Genomic DNA, 10,425 nt, shown 5'->3' with positions numbered 1-10,425 from the left:
CTCAATCAGTTGCAAAAAACAAGCATATTTATCTTCAAAGTAAGATGTGACTGTTCTTTTGGACACAGTAATTTTGCCCACTGTCAGCAATAGAGCATTTAGAAATCATTATATTTTTGAAGGCACTTAACTATGAATGTTCTTTTTCGTTTAAATATGGACTTTTACTGGGTTTGTTGGTTTGTTCTGCAAGGGAAAACAATGCTAAATGCAAATAATACAATCGTACACAGTATAGCAACACATTTAAAAAGAAAGGAGAAAACACATACCATATGTTTACTAGTGATGCCAAATGCTGTGTCCAATAAAACTGCAATATTCTGCCACAGTCATTGGTCACTTGGTATAATATATTCCCATGTTTAATTTTAATGACTTTTGCTGTTGTTGTTGTTTTATGTGATAAATTTATTTAGGTGCTGTGATCCTGAGTCCTCAAGCAAAACCTATTGAGGACCATTATATTAATAAAAATATTATTAGTAATAAATGAATATCTGCTAAAAGGTTCAGCTTTTACAGAGAACAGAGGGCATTAAGTCACATGGCAGCACAAACTTTATAAATATGCTATTTGCACAGCCATTTGCAATCCATTTGAGGTTGTCAACCTCCTGAGGTGAGCTTCAAAAAAATAGTGAGAAGGGTTGTCTTGTATGACAGAACCTCTAAAGCTTGTCAAACTAAAAATACTCATGCAACATGTGGAATTGTGATTTCTAACATGCCCAAAGCTCTTTTGCAATAAATTTCTACGCAGAAGCTTAGCACAAACTCCTTACTGACAGAATTTACAGGCACCAATTCATCAGCCGGAGCAGGTGGCCTCATGGACAGTGAGCTCCAGAACATGCCTCAATTTCCATAAACTACTGTTATAGCCAAGAATAAATTAGTCTGATAACTATAAAGCATTCTTATTAGTCCGAATAAATTACTCTGCCCTGTGTCAATTAAATGTCTACTCAACTGATTTGCCCTCTGTGCCCATAGCAAACACATCATCTTTACTTTATTAAACACATGAACTTCTGGATAAACTCATCGCCACACGCACAGACATTAAAGACATGTGTTACAAAAGCACATGCACACACCCCACTGCTCCGGGTGTGTGTTCACGGTGTGTGTGTGTGCGCACTTTGGATGGGTAAATGCAAAGCACTAATTCTGAGTATGGGTCATCATACTTGGCCACATGTCATGTCACTTTCACTTTCACACAGCCATAAACATAGAAAACAAAAATGGAAAAGTCATTTTTCCACTCTGAGCTTTTCAATAGGCTCTCAGTGGGGATGCAGCCTGCATCATTTCATCAGGAAAAAAGAAAAAGCAACAGGCCACAATCAAGTCAAAGTTCATTTTCTCAACCCATACTGCTGAAAGTAAATGTTTGCCAGGATTGAAGTGGCTTTCATTAAAGATGCACTCGCTGTGTTTATTGTTTTGCTTGTCAACTCCAGCCATTTTTCAGGTAATGCAACAGCTTAAATGCTAAATTAAGGGAAACACAATGTGGTTAGAAACACTCTCACACATTTAGATACAAACTAAATAAGATTTTAAAGAAAGGAAAAGTTCCAGCAACATCAAGCCAAACCATTTAAGCCACAGTGACAGATGTTGAAGCAGTTAACAGAAAACGCTCTCTGGGGCAGCATAAGACACAACTCTTAAGGCCCATTCTCATCAAAAACAATAACTATAAAGATAACTTTACAATATAACTAGCATCCACAACAACATACTGTACAATAATATTCTGTTTATTATAAGAAGAAGTTCAGTTTTGGAGAATTAAAATGTTCTAAATATTTACACATACATAAGAGGTTACTCTATACAATAAAAACATACCGCAAGTTTCAAAACTCACTGGCGGCTCGGCTGTAAAAAGGTTTAAGACAGTTCCATATAAAATGTTCATTTCATATGCAAAGATGTTAGCCAATCATAGCAGTGGGTGTTTACATTGAAGTCTCACATCAGACACGCCCCTTCCAACAGAGCGTTCAAGTCAGAGGGCTAAATTAAAGGGTTAATTCTCCCAAAAACAAATTCTGTCATTAATTATTCCCTCATGTTGTTCCAAACCCGTAAGACCTTTGTTCATCTTCAGAACACAAATTAAGATATTTTTGATGAAATCTAAGAGCTTTCTGAGCCTGCATAGACAGCAAGGGTACTACCATGGTCAAGGCACAGAAAGGTAGTAAGGACATCAATAAAATACTCCATGTGACATGGTTCAACCGTAATTTTACGAAGCTACGAGAATACTTTTTGTGTACAAAGAAAATAAAAATAATGACTTTATTCAACGATTTCTTCTCTCCCGGGACAGTCCACCGCTACGCATGCGCTGTGCCTATTTACAAGCAGAAGAAAGCAATGCGTCGGTAATGGTGGAGGACTGCCCCAGGAGAGAAGAAATCGAAGGAAGGTCTTATGGGCTTGGAAGGACATGAGGGTGAGTAATTAATGACAGAATTAAAATTTTTGGATGAACTATCCCTTTAAGGGTAGAAAAATGACCATTTATGTTTACATTATGACCATTATTATTTAAAACACACACACACACTCACTAAGAACACATGAAAACCTCAAGAAACATGAAATATATATATATATTTTTATTGCATTTCATGACCTCTTTCTTTTCCTGCCAAACAGAATTTTCCTGGGTTTCCGTGTTTTCACTGTTTCACGCTAGGGGGCGCTTTACGCATCTCCTAAATAAGTCTAGAAAGTGCCAATCAAAAACAGACCAGGAAAACGCAGAAAAGGGCGATCTCATATGTAAGCATGCATATGAAAAATAATGCGATCATCAACACTAAAGGCAATTAAATAAAAATGATGTTACAGAGTGAAATGTCAGTCCAGAAAGTGGTAAAGGCCTGTGCACGCTTTGGGAGTGCTGATGGAAGCCATCTAATGCATCTTTGCATTGATAATATACTGAATATGATCCAGATGTAGTATTTGATAAAAATGCGATTTTCTCAGCTTTTCGCTCAAAATGTTGTTGTTGTTACGAAACCTACCTACATTCAAGTATTGATTAAAAAAGCAATGTTTGAAACTAAAATAAAAAAAATTATTTCTTTTTTTTTTTTTTAAAGTAGAGGGTCTGATTTTTATTTTGATGTATTGCATGTTCAGATATTCATACAACAAAATATTCTGGGGGCCTTGACATTTTTGTGAAAATCAGCAAAAACGCTGGTGGTGGCTGGCAACTTTTTCCAAAACGCTGGCGGGGAAAGAGTTAAATTCTCACGCATTTTAAAGCAAAATGGATTCTGATTGGCTGTCAATGTTTCCATCACTTATCAGCAGAAAAAAAAAAACGTTCTGAAAGTGATTCCAACGATATTGTTCTTTGTGTGACGTTATAGTTGTGTTGTTGTTAAATTAATAAATTCAGTAAAATCACAAAATAAATGTAATCTCCAATTCCTAGTTTATTAATAATGGAAGCTTTAGGTATCTGTGATCATATTGCATTACATATTCCTCAACCACTTTATGTAAAATGTAATGTATTGTAAAAATAGCTTGTTTCAGAAATACAATGCAAATCAATATGAAGTATATATACTGTATATGAATACAGCAGACAGTGGTTTGTATTGGGCCAGCACATAGCATTCTGGCTCATCTCTACACAAAAACGATCAAATATACCAAGGTTGAGTGGTATAAATCCAGATGATTCAGAGAATAGCGGATCTCTCAAGAGCGGTGAAATTATAGCAAAATATGGAGTACCAAATTAAACCCAAGAGATCATTTTCTGACGCTTATGCTTTCCCGAAATAAGTGTTTTCTCAAAAATGGTCAGTTCAGAAATGTTCAGTTGTTGCAGATGGTGAAGGACACAACAGAACCATGAAGAGCCACTGCTCTCTCAATGGTTGCTTGTATCTGAATAATGTAATATAATTTATCTGGATTCTTTTGTTTAAATCCTGAAAGAACACAACGACCTCCAACACACAAACCTACACTCCATTATTTATCTTAGCACTATTATTCCTCTTCATTTTTGATGCTTCATACCCATGGGTGAACCACGCACATAACACAATCAAGGTCCCAAATGACAGATAACCTCATGTATAATTATTTTCTGTTGATCGTCTCTTCAAATCACCTGTTTCAACACTCACCCGATTGAACCGCCACTCAAGAGACTCATTTTCTATATTTACTGATGAGTTTCCATCACTGAAAGCTCAACACAAACCACCTCTACATGACTGTCAATGAATATAGCGCAGCCCAGTGAAAGCATTTGCATGGAAATGTTCGAAGTCTACATTAAATTGATTCTAAATATAGCCACTTGTGCAAAGTACCATTTAAACCATGGGTCAATGTTTTACTAGTTAGCATAGTCCAGTTAGCTGCTGAAAGTACACCATCTAGAAGCAAAGCATTTTTCTCCATTTAAAAGCAGCGACGTATTTTGATAATGGAAAAGAGAAATATATAAATGGCAAATAATAATGATAAAGAAAATACATATTAAATTACAGTTAATAACATATGAAAATATATATGAAATATAATTTAGTTATATATCTTGGTTTAAATATAAAAAGGGATATAATACATAAAACACAGAACATTTGGTTAAAAATACTACTACTAATACAGTAACAACAACAACTAGTATATTAGATTAGATTATATTATTAGTTAATAAATATATTAGTATAATATATGAATATATTAGTATAATAATATTCCCATATTATTAGTTAATACAATTTAAAATAATTTAGTTATTATAAACTTTGGTTTATAAAACAAAAAGAAACCCTGCAGCCCACCATTAGATTTGGAAATCAAATGCGCTTAAAATGATCTCTTTTGATTCCTTTTGCAATAATGTATTCTCTCGTGTTGAGTCATTCACCATAGCTCTAATTCAACTATTTAAGGATTTGGAATTGAAAAATGATTTGGTGATGGGTGAACGCTGAGTTCTCGCACAACAGTCTCTACATCACTGAACCGCTGGGCAGATGATACCAACCATTTTGCCTTATTAGTCAGTCAAACTGTGACTAATCCATTTCTGAGTCAGTACAGTCTTTTACTGAATGGATTTATAGCATCATTCCACAGATTTGGCTCTGAGACTGCATGCAAATGGCGATTTAGAGAGAATAAGTGGCTCAATGAACAATTTCAACTCTGTGAAAGAGTCCTCCAGCTGAGAATTATCCAGCTCTGAATCTGCTTTAATCAGTTTATCCCTGTTAGAGTTAATGAGCATGAGAGACCAAAGTAAATTCAGAACAAATTCACTGAATTAACTCAACTTCTTACTTTTTTTTAAATTAAAGACAAGAGAACATGCTAATTAGGGATGAATTATACTCTGTAATTCTGGCGTGCACTCAGAACCACTATTTGGACTAACTGTTTCTCATGGTGACGTCTGTAAAAGAATATCTGCATGGATCCTAATGCATTTAGATGGCAATTAATTCACAGAAGGACGAGGGAGTTGTGATGTAATTTTGTTCATATAGACAACGACGTGTACGCTCTAGCTAAATGTTTATTACTCTTCTGAGCGCTATACAGACAAGAATTCAGTAACTGTCGCATGTCTACAACAGAATTCTCACCCAGAAACAATTGGTACAGAAAATCATAACAATAACATTAGTCCATGTGCTAGCATTACTAGCATCATGTTTACAATCAATCAATGAAAAAGTTTGTACATGACTTGAATATTTTATTAAATAAGCATCTTTATGTCAAACCTTTTGCTCATTACCTGTAAAACAGTCCAACAGCAGCACTGCAGCACTTAGCCGTGGTCAAAACAGATTTTTTAAATGACTTCTGGGCCAGTTCCTCCATGTCAGCATTGAGATGATGATCCAAACAGGACTTATATTAAAGTACTTGGTGTTCATTAAAAAAAAAAAAAAAAAGAAAGATAATTCAGCTGTGACTCAGCTCAGCGCCTAGTTCAGCTGTTTGCTGTGAATATTTACTCTTCTACTTTCTGGTAAACAGATGAAATCCATCTTTTCGATAGCCTCCTGTTTAACAGACACACAGTTGACAACAACACTGAGAATCAGGGTAAGGCATGCAAGAATCAAATATTCAGTCAGTATATTTAATAAGCTTCAGCCTTGCAGCTTCAGAACCTGGATGACTTGCCATAATTGATGGAAGCATGAATTCTGCACTCTATCAGAAAATTCTGAAGGAGAATGTCCGGCCATCAGTTTGTGACCTCAAGTTCTGCAGCAGGACAATGATCCAAAACACCACCTCTGAATGTCTCAAGAAAAACAAAATTAAGGTTTTGGAGTGGCCAAATCAAAGTCTAGACTTAAATCCAATTGAAATGCCATGGCATGACCTTAAACAGTCCATTCATGCTCGAAAACCCTCCAATGTGGCTGAATTAAAACAATTCTGCAGAGAAGAGTGGGCCAAAATTCCTCCACAGCAATGTGAAAGACTCATTGCCAGTTATCGCAAACGCTTGATTGCAGTTGTTGCCGCTAACGGTGGCACAACCAGTTATTAGGTTTAGGGGGCAAGCACTTTTTCACACAGGGGCCATGTGGGTTTGGATTTTGTTTTCCCTTCATAATAAAAAACTTCATTTAAAAACTGCATGTTGTGTTTACTTGTGTTATCTTTGATTAATATTTAAATTTGTTTGATGATCTGAAACATTAAAGTGTGACAAACATGCAAAAAAATTAAAAAATCAGGAAGGGGACAACACTGTTTCACACCACTGTATGTGTGTGTACTGTGTATATTTATTTTGTATAGATAGATAGATAGATAGATAGATAGATAGATAGATAGATAGATAGATAGATAGATAGATAGATAGATAGATAGATAGATAGATAGATAGATAGATAGATAGATAGATAGATACTTGCATGGGTTGCTGCAGGATTTTTAAGCTCAAATTTAAGACTTTTTAAGACCTGCACAAATAAAATTAATACCATATGAGCAGGAAAGGGCAATGTCTATGGTAAACTGTAAAATGAATGTAAAAAGCAGGATTTACAGTTTAGATAGAAGTTTTCACGAAACAAAAAGTTTTATAAAATTATACACTTCACATTTCAGCCTTTAAACCATTTTTTTAAGAAAATGGATGAGTCAAAAGTATTAATTATATTAATTTAAACAATTATCAATAAATTATTATGTGTGACCCTGGACCACAAAACCAGTCTTAAGTTGCTGGGGTATATTTGTAGCAATAGCCAACAATACATTGTATAGGTCAAAATTATTGATTTTTCTTTTATGCTAAAAATCATTAGTACATTAAGTAAAGATCATGTTCCATGAAGATATTTTGTAAATTTCCTACTGTAAATATATAAAAAGTACATTTTTGATTAGTAATATGCATTGCTAAGAACTTCATTTGGACAACTTTAAAGGTGATTTTCTCAATATTTCGATTTTTTTGCACCCTCAGATTCCAGATATTCAAATAGTTGTATCTCAGCCAGTTGTATTAATGGAAAGCTCATTTATTCAGCTTTCAGATGATGTATAAATCTCAATTTTGAAAAATTGACACTTAAGACTAGTTTTGTGGTCCAGGGTCACATATTAATTAAATAACATACAAACACATTTTAGTGTTTAGATTTTTATAATGAATTATCTCCTTATTGATCCACCAGTTCACATTTACAGCTCTGCGTGTTTGCAGGGTAAAAACATGGGTCGATTTTTGCATTGGTCTGAACAAAAACAACCCAATGTTCCTGCAATACTGGAGGCTGCAGTTCTAGGACTGCATAGGACCCTATTTTTTGGGACAGCACCATCTATTCCAACAGAGGAGACCTGATTCAAACATCAAACAAACAGATGCAAACAAACAGCACATCAGACGTGAAGCGCTGTGGCTAATTAACTGAAGTCTCGCACAGACACAAGTCTTCTTTCCAAGAAAACTGAATTTTAAACCAGAATATATTGAATATTTAAATAGTTGGTTAGGACAATAATTAAGTGTATACAATTAAATAACTACATAATTCCTTAAAAATAATAATATACAGAATTGAATACCAAGTGCTATAAAATAGTATGAGCCACTAATATTTAGTCATTTAGCAGATGCTTTTATCCAAAGCGACTTATAAATGAGGACAATGGAAGCAATCAAAATCAACAAAAGAGCAATGATATGCAAGTGCTATAACAAGTCTCATTTAGCCTAACACAGTACATGTAGCAAGATTTTTTAAAAATTATATAATAAATAAAAAGAAAGCATAGAATAGAAAAATAATAGAGTAAGCTAGTGTTATTTTTTTTTTTTATTTTTTTTTATTAAAGAATAGAATTAGAATAGAGAGAGGTGTGGCGTTCTTCATTCTCTCTTACATTCTGTTTGGCTCATTAAAAATTAATCTTACTGCCACGTTCTGGATTAATTGTTCTGGATTAATTGTAATTGTAAAACCTGACACAATACATACATGCAAAAAATAAATAAATAAAATAAAATAAAATAATTCAAAAACAAACAAACAAACAAAAAAACTATAGGGTCCTAGAAATCCAGTTCTGAAACTACAGCCTCCGGCTACTCACAACAACAGCCCTATTGAACATGCAGATTCATTCTCTGCCAGCAGGAGGCGCTTTCGATCGGTTTCCACGGTAACAGCAGAACACAAAGCAGCGCAGCACCGGACTTTGAAACGTGCCGCGCTCATATTTTATTTACAGCCTTTTGAAGTTTAATCCTCACATTAAGCTGTATCGATTCTGGTCTGTACCCAAATTTAAGACCTCTTGAAATCATAATTAAGACAGTTTAAGACTTTTTATGACCTTAAATTTGATAAAGTAAATTTAAGACCTTTTAAGACATTTTAAGGACCCGCGGGAACCCTGAACATGTTTTTATTTATATTCATATAATTTATATTATATATAAAATATTTAATATATAAATAAAACATTTTTCTTAAATATTTACATGCACGTGTGTGTATTTATATATACATAATAAATATACACAGTAGTACACGCACACACAAATGTAAACAAACTTATTTTGGATGCGATTAATCATTTGACAGCACTAATTACTATACTGCTTACTGTATACTATAATGCCTACTATTTAAAATAAAAACAAAATAAAAATCTTTACAAAAGATTAACATTAGTTAACTAACAATGAAAATACTAAAGCATATCAGTTAATTTCAACATTTATTAAAGGGGTGGTTTACTGATTTTTTTCTTAGCTTGATTGCGTTTATGGGGTGCAATATAACATGTCTTCGTGTTTCGTTTGTTAAAAAACGCCTTATTTTTCATATATTTCACCTTTATTGTAAGCCGCTTTCTCCTCTGTCATTTGAACAATCGGTTGACTTCCTGATTCTCTGAAACCACTCCCTCAGAAACAGGCGATGGGCTCAGATTGGTTAGTTGGCCCGGTGTGTTGTGATTGGCTAAACTGTGTACTGCAAGGTTTACCAGTAAAATACATATTAAAATAACACTACATTATTTTTTATTATATAAATATTGTAGGGTCATAGTACACATACTTCTGAAATAGTATAAATGCAGTAGTATAACATTCCCAGCACAGCCAAATGTGAATGCATAGCATACTTGCTGCAAAAATAGTAGGCATACAAGCATGGTATTATGCTGTCCCAAACAAGACCTGAAGTGATGTAAGAAAACTGACACTGGTAATTGTGTTTGATGCTCCTATCTATTATCATATAATGCAATGCAGTTATGCTCATGAAATCTCATTTTGATTAAAGTTGGCAAACATTAAACTGACAGGTGCTTTGTCATACTTGAGTTGCAGCTATTTTTATATGACTCTGATGAATTTGAAGCCAATATATCTCTGCCTTATTACTTGCATTTGTTTGTTTCGAAAAGGTCATGTTTGAAATACTTCCAAATATAGCTATTTTTTAATGTAATCCAAGTTCATATATTAAGAGAACTTCAGAAATGCTTGCTTCACTTGAGTCAATACATTTCTTGTTTTAGTGCAAAGGATGATTGACAGGTGAGTTTTGAATGGGACAGATCGGGACACACACACATATATATATATATATATATATATATATAGTTACTGTTGTTTTTGTTTTTTGTACCATATGGGTGATCATAAAACATTTCAGATCCTGTGTTTATTTCTGACCACAAAAACGTTATGTTATAGCAGTACGTTCTTTGCCTCAGAGTCAAAACTTGCATTATCTTGACACCTCATTTGATTGAACTTCACAACATAAAAGGTGAATCATTCCATAAAATAGTGCCATTCAAAACATGACATTTGATTTATCAACTGAAGCATTTTGAAAGGATCAATTCAGTAATAAC

Source organism: Onychostoma macrolepis, chromosome 18 (genome assembly GCF_012432095.1).
Source record: "Onychostoma macrolepis isolate SWU-2019 chromosome 18, ASM1243209v1, whole genome shotgun sequence".
NCBI lineage: Eukaryota > Metazoa > Chordata > Actinopteri > Cypriniformes > Cyprinidae > Onychostoma > Onychostoma macrolepis.
This window is presented reverse-complemented; position numbering follows the sequence as displayed.